This window comes from Theobroma cacao, chromosome 8 (assembly GCF_053813885.1).
Source record: "Theobroma cacao isolate CCN51 chromosome 8, ASM5381388v1, whole genome shotgun sequence".
In the NCBI taxonomy this organism is placed as follows: domain Eukaryota; kingdom Viridiplantae; phylum Streptophyta; class Magnoliopsida; order Malvales; family Malvaceae; genus Theobroma; species Theobroma cacao.
In genome coordinates this window covers 13,181,474-13,195,410 of record NC_142646.1, presented here as the reverse complement: position 1 = coordinate 13,195,410, position 13,937 = coordinate 13,181,474, and the positions used below count along the sequence as shown (strand labels likewise).

Genomic DNA, 13,937 nt, shown 5'->3' with positions numbered 1-13,937 from the left:
CTTATAAAATAATATTTTTAAGAGACTACGTAAATAATTTTTTTATAGCATAAATGCAAAATAAATTCCTACATACAGTAGTACAAATAACTAGAGTATGAAATTTAATTTACAACAACAAGTGGGCCCCCGAATAAACAAAAGTAAAAAGAACTGTGAACCTACAGTTTGGAGGATGCAAATCCAATGGTAATCCTCGTTGCAATCAGCTATCTACAGCCTATTTTGAGCTTGAAATGAATGGAAAAAGGGGTGGTGAGATTATAAAATCCCAGTGAGTAAACAGACATCATCATAAACATCTAGAGTTGAGTACATGGAGACGATCAAGTAAATCATCGTAAACTAGATCACAGCATTAGAACAAATTTCATTCAAAATATGTAAAGAGGCTTATGAATCTCATAAAAGTAGTCTTGTGCCATAAATCCATTCTCAGGGACACCTTGGCCGAGGCATCCTACCGAGACTGCCAAGGCTGCTAAAAATTCACATTTCGCATAAATCGTGTTTTTATTTTGAAAACATAGTCATTCCTTGGCGTTGGCTGAGTTCCCCCTCACGTGGTGGTTTGACGTGAAGTAAACCCTAAGCTTTACCCCAGGAGATACCCTACGCGCCTCTCCGTTCAAGGTAAGAATATAATAGGGTTTACCGTGCCCCTCTAAAAGGCTGGTCCACAGAAACCCCCTACTGCAGTAATTAATTAATATAAATCCACCAATTCAATAAAATTTGCAATAGCATGACATGGTAATTATTTTATTCACAGCCTTTCAAGGCAAACAAATAATCCGTATTTCAATACAATTGCCAACCAACCAATCACGCCGATTTATCATAAGCCAATCAATTTAAACAATCGAATTGCAACAATTAACAGTCTCCCTGTACTCTATTTTTTAACATCATTATTAATTTCAAAACAATTTATAACTTAATTTAATCGAAACACATTTATTCATAAAACATGAAAATTTACCTTTTTAAATCCCTTTTTCCATAGAATTCACGAAATCATTTAAAAATCACCCTGGATAATTAAAATGACAGTAAGTTTACTCACAATGTCTAGAGTGCAGATTTTCGAAGTACTCAGACCACTGGTCTTCGGGTGCAATTCCCTTGCCTTTATCGGAGGACTCACCAGCTTGACATAGTACCAAAATCGAAAAATTTACTACATTGGTACTAAATCGAAATTAAACTAATTTAGACTACTAATGCATGATATGGAATGCAAAATGCACTGATAACCATCTAAATTCAGTATCGGCCTAATTCGTCTTATCACTCGATTAATTGGCTAAAGCGTCCAATTTAGCTCCAAATTGCTCCATTTCTTTTTCAATATCTTAATTCACCAAACTCAAGTCAAATAACCTAAAATTTGGCAAAACTATCTTCACTTTTCTTCTTATAATTTTCGGTCAATAATGGCGCATTAACATTGTGATTTTTCTTACTACTTTTCCACACCATAATTCATCATTTTCTAACCAATTCTCTTAAAATAAAATCAAATTCATCCTCATTCAATACAAGGTAGGTTCGGCCATTGATGGGTGATGGGGAAAATGAATTCTTTTTTTATATTGTTTTGTTTCTAAACATGATAAACTAACTAAAAACACTAACATAACTTAAAATCAAATCAATCCAACATCATTCTCTCTCCATACCCATTCCGACCAGCCATGAATTCATTATGAAAACATGTAATTTAACCATGGAAAATGAGGAGAAATGCATGGGAAAGGTAGATCACAAGTCAAAATCAAGAAATTTTACTTTTTATCAATTGTTTCCTTGAATTTCCCACACTTTTCTCTTGAAATTATTCACCTAGGGTTTTTGTTTTTCTTTTCTCCCTTTGTTCTTCTTTGTTCTTGGTTGGGCCGGCCATATGAAAGAAAATAGGCTGATTTTATGCTTATTTTAAAGCTAAATAAATAATGGATATAAACTTGACACATATCACCACATTATTGGTCCATTTGTAATTTCTTAACTATTAAGCTTTCTCTCTCCACCACTTAAATTCCTTCAATTATCCATGATAATATTGGATAAAATCCATGTGCTGGACAAGTGTCGGGTGCTGTAAAATTACAATTTTGCCCCTAAGGTGGCAAAATGACTATTTAACCCCTATGCTCTGAAAAATACCGAGATTATAATTTTTCACTTCTCAACCTCAAATCATACTCCAATAAGTCAAATGTGATCAAAATCTTTCAAAAAAAATTCCCATTTTGTTCTCTAGTGGCAAAATTATCATTTTACCCCTAGATAGTAAAATTTTTGGTTTGACTCCAAATTGATCCTCAAATCCCAAATCACCATTTTAAATCATTTCTGAACTGTAAAATTTTTAATTTCACCCTAAAATCTCTATTCAATCTAGTTCGAGGCTTAAATCAACTTTGTTGTACCTTTAGGTACAATACCGACTTTTGTAAATTTTTTGGGACTCTCCTAGCATGCAAACATGTTGTCCATCACATGTATGTCATGACAAGTATTTTATAAGGTCGGGTTTTACACGGTAGGTTTCCTATCCGATGGGTCCACTTCACTGAATTCAAGTCGCAATAGCTTCCATTACCAGTTTTGGTTTCCTAACCTTACTTGGGATTTGTGTAGGCACTGTGTTGTCATATGTTATTACTATGTTAAGAGTTGTATGGGACGAGCCGCTTTGTTAGTCTATGTATGCCTTGTGAATGATACATTTAAATGTCATGCACTAACTATGTGCCAAGGGACAACTTATATGTATTTGAATTTAAGTTATATTATGAAAATGGTTATTTGAATGTATGATTTTGACTTGAGTTGGAAAATGTTTCTAAGGCTTGCTCGAGTCTCGCGGGCTTCGCCTATCAAGCTCACGCTCCAATCATGGCTCCCTAGTTTGAGTCATGATAATTAATTAATTTAATTAGTTTAAAATAATTAATTAATATTAATCACACATTTATATAACTATTTATCATTTTTGATTAATTCATATACTTTTTATTTAAAAATTTATATATAATTTTTCAATTATACATTTAATTATTTTTTATTTTATTCAACAAAATAAAGTTAATCTTTTTGCACATAACTCCACTTTCCTTTTCTTTTCTTCTTTTTTCTCTCTCCTTCCTCCTTGCACCCATCATCAGATTGAATGACAAGCAAGTTATTTTCATCTTTATTCTCTTGTTCCTCCTTTCATTGAGTCATTAACTTGCCTAGCTTTCTTTTCCCTTCACAAAAGCTCACTTCTCATCACTGATAAAGCAGTTGTGGCAACATTTTAAACTTTTTGTCCTTTTTTTTTTCTTTGAACATTGATTTTTGCATAGCACAAAAAGAATGCTACTCTAGTTTCAGATCATCAATCCTTCAAAAGCTATAAAATTTTATTCAAAAACCATGAGATTCCTTACAAAAAGAAGAAAAAGAAAAGGGGTGGACAATTTGGGAAAGAAAAAAATATGTAAATTTCCCTTTACAAACGAAAAGTTACTTTCCTTCCTTGAAGGAAGGGAATGACATTCCCTTTTCTCATTATAATCACATTACAATTGTAAGCATGTTACGTTCCCTTATTACAAACCAAACACTACAAAGTCATTGCAGCCGTTTAAATTGCAAGGAATATCTTCCACTTACACTATACTAAACACCCCTTAAAAAAGAAATACATCAATTCAATAATAAGTCAATTAATCCATGAATGAGATATTAAAATCAAATCAATAAATTATTACATCATTATATGGAATAGAAGTGTTGAGACAATTAGTATTTTCTTATTATACTTATATATATCCAAATATGTGATTTGACACTTATATTATATTTAATAAAAAAATGAGCGAAAAAAAGTGAGTAGAAAAAGAAGGAAAAAGTTGTTTTGGCTTTTTTTGGTAATAAAGTGGCAATTTGTCTAATCATGGTATCACGACAAAGTGACAAATACGAACGTGATATGATTAAATAATTGTATTAATAGTCCTCAACAATCAACTAGCATGTAAGATTTATTTATTGAATAATTATTGAATAAAACGACATTACAGATTATTATTGGTATATGCCCTTGAGCCAGTTGGATTGGTCAAGGAATATAAATTGTCATTTAATGCATACTTAATCGCATAACTATATGTGATAGAGGTTTTCCTTTATGTTAGTGCAATAATAAAGAGTTATTAAGTACTAATTGGATAAAGCCCATGGAACATAAAGGCCTTGCAAGAGAATTGTAAAGTTGTTACAATTATGAGATCACTATATATCAAAGCCATGTTCCTAAAATTGTTTTTGGTCATTATGTTGTCAAGACAAGGTATTGACAAATACTCATAGACTGGAACATGTTAAGTCTCTTTACTTAGGAAGTAAGCAATTGATCTCATAGATTGAAGTATATGAGATACTTAAGGATAGCATGTAGGCGCTTGTTAGAAAACAAGTTCATTGAACATGACCCGCTATTAAAACTCTATTTATTATTTCACTCAAGTGTCTATAGAATATGTTCTCATGTGATAGTCATGCAATTAGTTCTCAGACTTGAGATACCAAGTCATCTTGTATATGAAATGACATGCTTTGATTTCACCCTTATGGATCTAGAAGTGACCAAATGCCTTAACAAGGTGTTTTTTGATATGCCATGAAGTATACAAAAGTGGATGAGTGGTCAAAAGAGGATTCATCACCCGAAATGATATGAGGAGATGTATCTCACTTGTTCTCAATTCTAGATTAACTTGTACAAAGTCTTTGGCCAAAGCATGATAAATTTGAGGAAAGTTAGTTTCCTAAATTCATAAGGTTAGTCATGAATTTTGAGAACTAATATGAAATGTCATAAGTAGACACTAAGCCATGCTTTATGGCATATCTAGGATATTTAATGAAAGAACTGTATTGCATTGAGAAACTTATCATTGAAGGGCTTTGTCAAATTCTTTAATTAACTCTCTAATATTTGGGTGGTCATCATGTGTTGCTAGATACTGCTCTTAACTTAAAAATATAAATTAATTATCAAATTGATATTTAATTATGATTTATATTTATTGCCAACATGTTAGAAGCCTAATGAGTCACACATATTGACATGATTAAGATTAAATAAAGATAATCAATTAAGTTGGACTCAATTGAAGTAAAACAAAATAAAGTTGAAAAGTTAATTAAGTTCACAAGGATTTAATTGAATAAAAATACAAATGTTGTATCTAGGACTACAACTTAGTTTGGCTATATAAATATGTTATGTTAGCTAACTAAAACTTTAAGCCTTCAACCACTTTTTAAAACCGTTTCATAAAAATAAGAAAAGAAAAATAGTTTTCTTTGTCTGATAGTATCAAGCCTGACCTTATAAAATACTTGTCATGTCATGCATGTGATTGACAATATGCTTGCATACTTGGAAAGCCCCAAAAAATTGTCAAAAGTCGGTAGTGTACCTAGTGGTGCAACTAAGTTGAATTAAGCCTCAAATTAGACCAAATAGAGATTTTAAGAAGAAATTGAGAATTTTAAAATCTCAGAATGATTTAAAATGGTGATTCGGAGTTCGAGGACCAATTTGGAGTCAAATTGGAATTTTCATGATAAAGGGGCAAAATGATCATTTTGCCACTCGAGGTTAAGATGTGAATGTTGGAAGAAGTTTTTGATCAAGATTGACTATTTAGAACATAATTTGAGTTTGAGAAGTGAAAAATTTTAATTTCGACATTTTTTCGACCATAGAGGTAAAATAGTCATTTTACCACCCTAGGGGCAAAATTGTAATTTTACACCACCCAACACTTGTCCAGTGCATGGATTTTACCCAATATTATCATGGATAATTGAGGAAATTTATACGGTGAAGAGAGATTTCTTAATGAATAAGAATGACACATGGACCAATGGAATAGTGACATGTGTCTAATTCTCATCCATTTAATATTTTTCTTATAAATTAACATAAAATCAGCCTTTTTCTCTTCATATGGCCAGCCAAAACAACAACAAAGGAAGAAAAGAAGAACAAAAACCCTAGGTGGAAAAATTCAAGAGAAAAGTGTGAAAATTCAAGGAAACAAGTGAAAAAATGTAAGATTTTTCAATTCTAGCTTGTGATTTACCTTTCCCATACATTCTTTAGCATTTTCCATGGTTGAATCACATGGTTTCATGATGGGTCTCTTGCTGGCCGGACATGGGGGGGAGGAGTTTTGATGCTTGATTTGGTTAGATTTTAAGATATTTTAGTGTTTTTAGTTAGTTCATGATGTGTAGCATGAAAAACCAATAAGAAAAATTCATTTTCTCCCATCACCCATCATTGGCCGAATTCTCCATGTGGAATATTGATGATGATTTTGATTTTATTTCAAGTGAATTGATGAGGAAATGATGAATTATGGTGAGAAAATTGTGTAGGAAAAATCATAGTGTTGATGCACTCACCATGGCGAAAATTTCCAAGAGAAAATGTGTCACGACCCGATACTCCCCTCGAGCCCGTGACAACCGTCGCGGTGTTCCGATAGACACTTATTGCCCGAAATGTCAACCCGAAACCCCGCAAGACTTTACTATCAGTTTCTTTGTTCCCTTGTGAGCAACCATTGTCAAATATCGTGTTCTAAAATATTTTAAGCTGTTTCCAACTTTAAACAAATAAAATATTAATTTTTCGTCTCACAGGGGTATTTTGGTCATTTTTTTCAAAAATTTCGAAACTGGCTAAAACGTAATATACAAGTACAAAACACATAATTCATATTCAAAATGAGTTTAAAAGTCTAAAATCTTCATTTAAAACGAAATTATGGTTATTTGAATATAATAAGAGAATAAAAGAAATATTAAGTAAAATATTCTATTTTCTTATAAAACAATATTTATAGAGTTATACGTGAATAATTTTTATAGCGTAAAAGCTAAATAAATTTATACATACTTAAGTACAGTAAGCCAAAATATTTAATTTAATTTACAATAACAAGAGTGCTCCCGAATAAACAAAAGTAAAGAGGATTGTGAACCTACGGTTTGGAAAATGCAGATCCCACTGTAGTCCTCGATGAGATCAGCTATCTACAGTCTATACTGAACCTAAAATGGGTGGAAAGGAGGGTAGTGAGATTATAAAATCCCAATGAGTAAACAGACATCATCATAAACATCTAGAGTTGAGTACATGGAGACAATAAAGTAAATCATCATAAACTGGGTTATACAATTAGAACACATCTCGTTCAAAATACGTAAAAAGGCTTATGAATGTCATAAAAATCTAGGCTTGTGCCATAAATCCATTCTCGGGGACACCTTGGCCGAGGCATCCTACCGAGACCGCCAAGGCTATTAAAATTCACATTTCACATAAATCATGTTTTTGTTTTGAAAACATAGCCGTTCCTTGGCGTTGGCTGAGTTCCCCCTCACGTGGTGGTTTAGCGTGAAGTGAACCCTAAACTTTACCCCAGGAGATACCCTACGCGCCTCTCCGTTCGAGGTAAGAATATAATGGGGTTTACCGTGCCCCTCTAAAAGGCTGGTCCACAGAAACCCCCTACTGCAGTGATTAATTAATATATAATCCACCATATAATAAAATTCAATAACATGATATAGCAATTTTGTAATTCGCAGTTTTTTTTTTTTCAAGGCAACCAAACAATTCGCATTTCAATACAATTGCCAACTAGCCAATCATGATTGATTTATCATAAGCCAGTCAATTTAAACAATCAAATTGCCACAATTAACAGTCTCCGTGTACTCTATTTTTCAAAATCATTATTAATTTCAAAACAATTTATAAATTAATTTCATTGAAACTCATTTCTTCATAAAACATGAAAATTTACCTTTTTAAATTCCTTTTTCCGTAGAATTCATGAAAGCATCTAAAAACCACCCTAGATAATTAAAATGACAGTAAGTTTACTTACAATGTCTAGAATGCAGACTTTCGAAGCACTCTGTCCACTGGTCCTCGGATGCAATTTCCTTGCCTTTATCGGAGGACTCACCACCTTGACACAGTACAAAATTGAGAGTTTCACCAAGTTGGTACTAAATCAAAATTAAACTAATTTAGACTACCAATGCATGATATGGAATGCAAAAATGCACTGGTAACTATCTAAACCCGGTATTGGCCTAATTCGTCTTATCGCCCGATTAAATTCCTAACAGGTCCGTTTAAACTCCAATTTAATTCTTTTCAGTTTCTATACCTCAATTGCACCCAAATTAACTTAATGTCCCTCAGTGTGGTGCAAATTATCAGTCTCAATAGCAAATTACGAAAATACCCCTAGTGGGTAAAAATTCGTATTTTTGCTCCGAAAATTCTCATTATTTTTCTAGGCTCATAATTCATCATTCCTTAACCAATTCTCCTAGAATAAAATCAAACTCATCCTCACTCACTACATGATAAATTCAGCCATTAATGGTTGGGGGAGAAAATAAATTTTTTTCTTGTTGTTTTGTTTCTAAATATGCTAAACTAACTAAAAACACTAACATAAATTAAAATCAAATAAATCCAACAACTTTCTCTCTCCTAACCCATTTTTTCAGAATTGAATTCGTCATGAAAACATGTAATTTAATCATGGAAAATAAAGAGAAATGCTTGGGAATAAGAAAACTCACCTTTTTCACTTAATTTCCTTGAAAATTCACACTTTTTCTTTGATTTTCTCTCTCTAGGGTTTTGTTTTTGTTTTCTCTCTCTTTTTGCTGGTTTGGCCGGCCATGGGGTGGAAGATGGGCTGATTTTGTGCCTTTTAAAAAGGAAAATAATAAATTAATAAAGGCATGTCACATGGCATCATGTCATTGGCCCGTTTTTAAAATTTTAAAAATTTAAACATTTTATCTCCACCACATGTTTAGTCAAGGGTCAAAGATGAAGACAAAGGAAGACCATGTGCTGGAAAAAATATCCTGGTGGTGAAAAATTACAATTTTGCCCCTGAGGTGGCAAAATTACCATTTTACCCCTATACTCCAAATTATACCAAAATTAAAATTTTTCACTTCTAAACCTCAAATCATACTCCAATAAGTCAAATTATACTCCAATAAGTCAAATGGGGTCAAAAAAATCTTTTCTAAAATTCTCATTTTGTCCCCAGGTGGCAAATGACCATTTTGCCCCTAGTTAGTGAAAATTTCGATTTGACTCCAAATTGATCCTCAAACTCCAAATTACCATTTTAAGTCATCCATGAACTGTGAAACTCTTAATCTCACCTTAAAATTCCTATTTGATCTAGTTCGAGGATTAAATAAACTTTGTTGTACCTCTAGGTATAATACCGACTTTTGTAAATTTTTCGGGACTCTCCTAGCATGCAATCATGCTATCATCACATGTATGTCATGAATAGTATTTTATAAGGTCGGGCTTTACAAAATGTGAAGATAATTTTGCTAAATTTTATGCTATTTGACTTGTGTTTGATGGTTTAGAGAATTGGAAGAAAAATGGAGTTAATTGGAGTTGAATTGGACATATTGGCCAATTAATCTAGTGATAGATCGAATTAGGCCAATACCATTTTATTTAGGTACACAATTGAATTTGTGTAGAACACCGTGTTTGGATGATAATCCGAACAATTTGCATTCCATTTCATGCATCCATATAGTTTTATAACGATTTAGCACCAATGTGGTAAATTGCTTGATTTTGCATTATGTCTAGGTGGTGAATCCTCCGATAAAGGCAAAGAAATTGTACCTGAGGATTGATAGTCGAAGTACTCTAAAAATTCGACTTCCGAAATAGTGAGTAACCTTATCATCATTTTAATTATCTAAAGTGGTCTTTTTATTCGATTTTGTGAATTTTATGGAAAATGAGTTTAAATGGTTAATTTTTAGGTTTTATAAACAAAATGTGTTTAAATGAAAAGATTTTATAAATTGTCTTGAAATTGAATGATGGTTTTGAAAATAGAGTAACTGGAGATCACTTGATGTGTTGTAAATTTATGATTCTAATTGATGGCTTATGATAATGTGTTGGCATGACTGGCTGGAATTGTGATTTGTGAACTATATGTGTCACGACACGGAACTCCTATCGAGCCCGTGACAACCGCCGCGACATCCTGATAAGCACTCATTACCCCGAATGTCGATCGAAACCCCGCAAGGCTTAGCATCAACTTCCGCATCTCCCTGGTGAGCGACAGTTATTAAATCTCATATTTCAAGAAATCATAAGTTGTTTTCAACTCAAAATAATAAAATATTATTTTCTAGCTCACAGGGGCATTTTCATTATTTTTTTTTCTGAAATCCGTAAAAATGTAATATGCAAGTGGAAACACATATTTCATAATTTAAATTAAATTTTGAAGTTTAAAACATTCGTTTAAAGTAAAATTATAGCTATTTGAATATAATAAAAACATTAAATAAAATATTTTATTTTCTTAAAACACAATATTTTCAAAGTCTTCCTAAAATAACTTTTGTAGCATAAGAGTAAAATAAATTTATTCATATAGTAATAAAGATAATTAAAGTATGAAATTTCGTTTACAGTGACACGTGGGCCCCCAACTAACCAAGAAGGTGTAGAGCTACGAACCCTTACTTCCTATGATGCAACTCCGAGATTAATTCTCGTCTTAATCAACTATCAACAAACTGTCCTGAGTCTGAAAAATGGATAGGAAGAGGGGTGAGATTAAATAATCCCAGTGAGTAAACAATTACCATCAAAAGCATCTAAAGCCGAGTAGATGGAGACAATATAAAAACGTTATATCTCAATAATGTTCATAACACAAATTTCGTTTCAATCTATACCAAACAATTTATTTTCATCAAAATTTCCCGGCTTATGAATTTCTTAAACTTGGCCCCTGCCAGAATCATTCTCACAGGTACCTTCGTCAAGGTATCCCACTGAGACCGCCAAGGCTATTCAATGACCCATACCCATAAACATGTTTTCAGATCTAACACACAGCCGTTCCTTAGCGTTGGCTGAGTCTCACTCTCACGTGGTGGCCCGAACGTGAGGTGCACTAAAATCATACCTCAGGAGATACTTCACCCAACATCTTCCCCCGAAGGTAAATATATAATTGAGTTACTGTGCCCCTCTCATAGACAGTCCACGGAAACCCCCACCACTGCAATGACCGTGAGGTGCATTCAAATCTTACCTCAGGAGATACTTCATCCAACATCTCCCCTCGGAGGTAAATATATAATTGGGTTATCGTGCCCCTCTCATAGGTAGTCCACGAAAACTCCCACCACTGCAGTGACCGTTTAATATACCACTAGACCCATAAAAATTCCAATAGCATAATATGGCGAATAAAATGTAATCCAGTCTACCGAGACTAATCCAAAACTGTTCATATATTTCATGCCAACCTCAAAAATTTAGCCATCATGCTACCATAGTGTCATAAGCCACAATTTTAATAACATATAAAATCATAAATTTCAACACAGTCTCCATATACTCAATTTTTCCAAAACAATATTTGATTTCAAAACCAATATAAATCTCATTTTTATTAAAAAAACATTTTAATTAGAAAAACATTTTAATTAGAAAACATAATATTTTATAATTTAAGCTCACCATTCAATAAAAGCATCAAACAAGTATAATAACTCTAGATATTTAAGACGATAAGTTGTCCACTCACAGTTCTAAGAGTCGATGTACTCCTAATCCCAGTCTTCAAGCACAATTTCTGTACTTTTACCAGTGTAATTTGCTCACCACCTATCCACAATGTACAATACATAATTCACCACATCAATGCTTGACCATTATAAAATCAATTCAGACTCGGTATATATGCATGATATGACATGCAACTTATCCGACTACTGCTTAAATGCGGTGCTGACCTAATTCGGCCTATTACCCTATTAAATCGATATACGCGTCTGTTTAAACTCCAAATTAATTTTTTTCAGTTTCTATACCTCAATTGCACCCAAATTGACTTAATGTCCCTCAGTGTGGTGCAAATTATCAATACCGGTAGCAAATTACAAAAATACCCCTAATGGGTAAAAATTCATATTTTTGCTCCGAAAATTCTCATTATTTTTCTAGACTCATAATTCATCATTATTCATCATAATTCCTCAAATAAACATCAAGATCATCAGCCAATATTCCCCTAGAAAATTTGGCCAATAATGGTAATGGAGGAAAATAAATTCTTTTCTTATTGTTTTGTTCCTAAATATGCTAAACTAACTTAAAACACTAACATAACTTAAAATCAAATTAATCTAACAAGTTTCTCTCTCCTAACCCATTTTTTCAGAATTGAATTCATCCTCAAATCACATGATTCAACCATGGAAAATGATGGAAAATGCATGGAAATGATAAATCTTAAGCTAAGCTTGAAAAATCATACCTTTAAACACTTGATTCCTTGAAAAATCACACTTTTTCTTTGAATTTTCTCACTCTAGGGTTTCTTCTTATTTCTCTCTCTCTCCTGCTGGTTTTTGCTGACCATCCCAATGAAGAATTCTGAAATTTTCAAGCCTTTTAATAGGCTTAATAAAATATTATTATTTTATTTACCTTTTGAATATTTTATTATTTTATTTTTTTCTATCCATCTTTTTGACTTTCTTTTTCTACCACTCAATCCTCTTCACTTATACATGTCTTCCATGAAATTTCTAGACTTTTCCAAAGTTTTGGTGGAGTAAATTTTTAAAAATTACACTTTTACCCCTGTAAAGTGAAAAATTACATTTTTACCCCAAAAACTAAAAAATTGCCCATAGGCATATTTTTCATCCCTTATACTCATACCATTCTCCAATTTTTCAAATGTGATCTAAATTCTCTCAAAATCTCAAATTTTGTCCGCGATTGGAAAAATTACGATTTTGCCCCTACACTCCAGAAATCACTGGAATTAAACTTTTTCACTTCTAAACCTCAAATCATACTCCAATAAGTCAAATGGACCAAAAAATCTTTTCTAAAAATTCTCATTTTATCCTCAAGTGGCAAATGACCATTTTACCCCTAGATAGTGAAAATTTCGGTTTGACTCCACATTGATCCTCGAACTCCTAATTACCATTTTGAGTCATCCCTGAATTGTGAAACTCTTAATTTCACCTTAAAATTCCTATTTGAACTAGTTCAAGAATTAATCGACTTAATGATACCATTAGGTGCAATATCATCTTTTAAAGATTCCTCGAACTTCCTAAATATGCAAACATTCTATTGAGCATGTAAATGATGTCGTAATTATTTTATAGAATAGGGTTTGACAGTATGAATTGTTCTGTTTTACATTTTCAAGCTGGGTAGTATAATATTTGTCATGTCATGTTGTCAAAATTTTATTATATGGTGAGTTTAGCTTGCTGCAGTGGGCGGGTTCTGTGGACCAACCTATTAGAGGGGCACGAAATCTGGTTATATATGTACCTCGGTCAGAGAGGCATGTAGAGTATCTCCTGAGGTATGGTTAGAGTTCACGTCATACCGAACCACCTCGTGATGATGAACTCCGCTAACGCCAAAGAACGACTGTGTTTTTTTCAAAATAAAAATATGATTTATGCGTACATGACTTTTTAACAGTCTTGACAGACTCGGTTAAATGCCTTGGCCAAGGTATTCTCAAGAATTATTTTGGCAGGAGCCAAGCTTTTGAGATACTCATAAGCCATGTTGATTATTTAAATGAAATGAATATTTATGTTATGAAATACATATTGAGATGGAATATTTTAATCGTCTCCATTTACTTAACTTTAGATATTTTGAATGATGTTTGTTTACTCACTGGGATTATATAATCTCACCACCGTCCTTTCCACCCATTTCAGGCTCAGAATAGGCTGTAGATAGCTGATTCCATCGAGGCTACTATTGG

General features: G+C 32.7%; 1 long non-coding RNA gene across 1 annotated transcript; it reads right to left on the bottom strand.

Annotated features, from left to right (window-relative positions):
• Positions 1–7,023: 7,023 nt before the first annotated feature.
• LOC148761215 (uncharacterized) lies at positions 7,024–8,776 on the bottom strand. Its single transcript, XR_016027822.1, has 3 exons — positions 8,680–8,776; positions 7,968–8,051; positions 7,024–7,125 (listed from the first exon to the last, which is right to left on the bottom strand). It is a non-coding gene; the product is annotated as an uncharacterized LOC148761215 (long non-coding RNA).
• Positions 8,777–13,937: the final 5,161 nt, after the last annotated feature.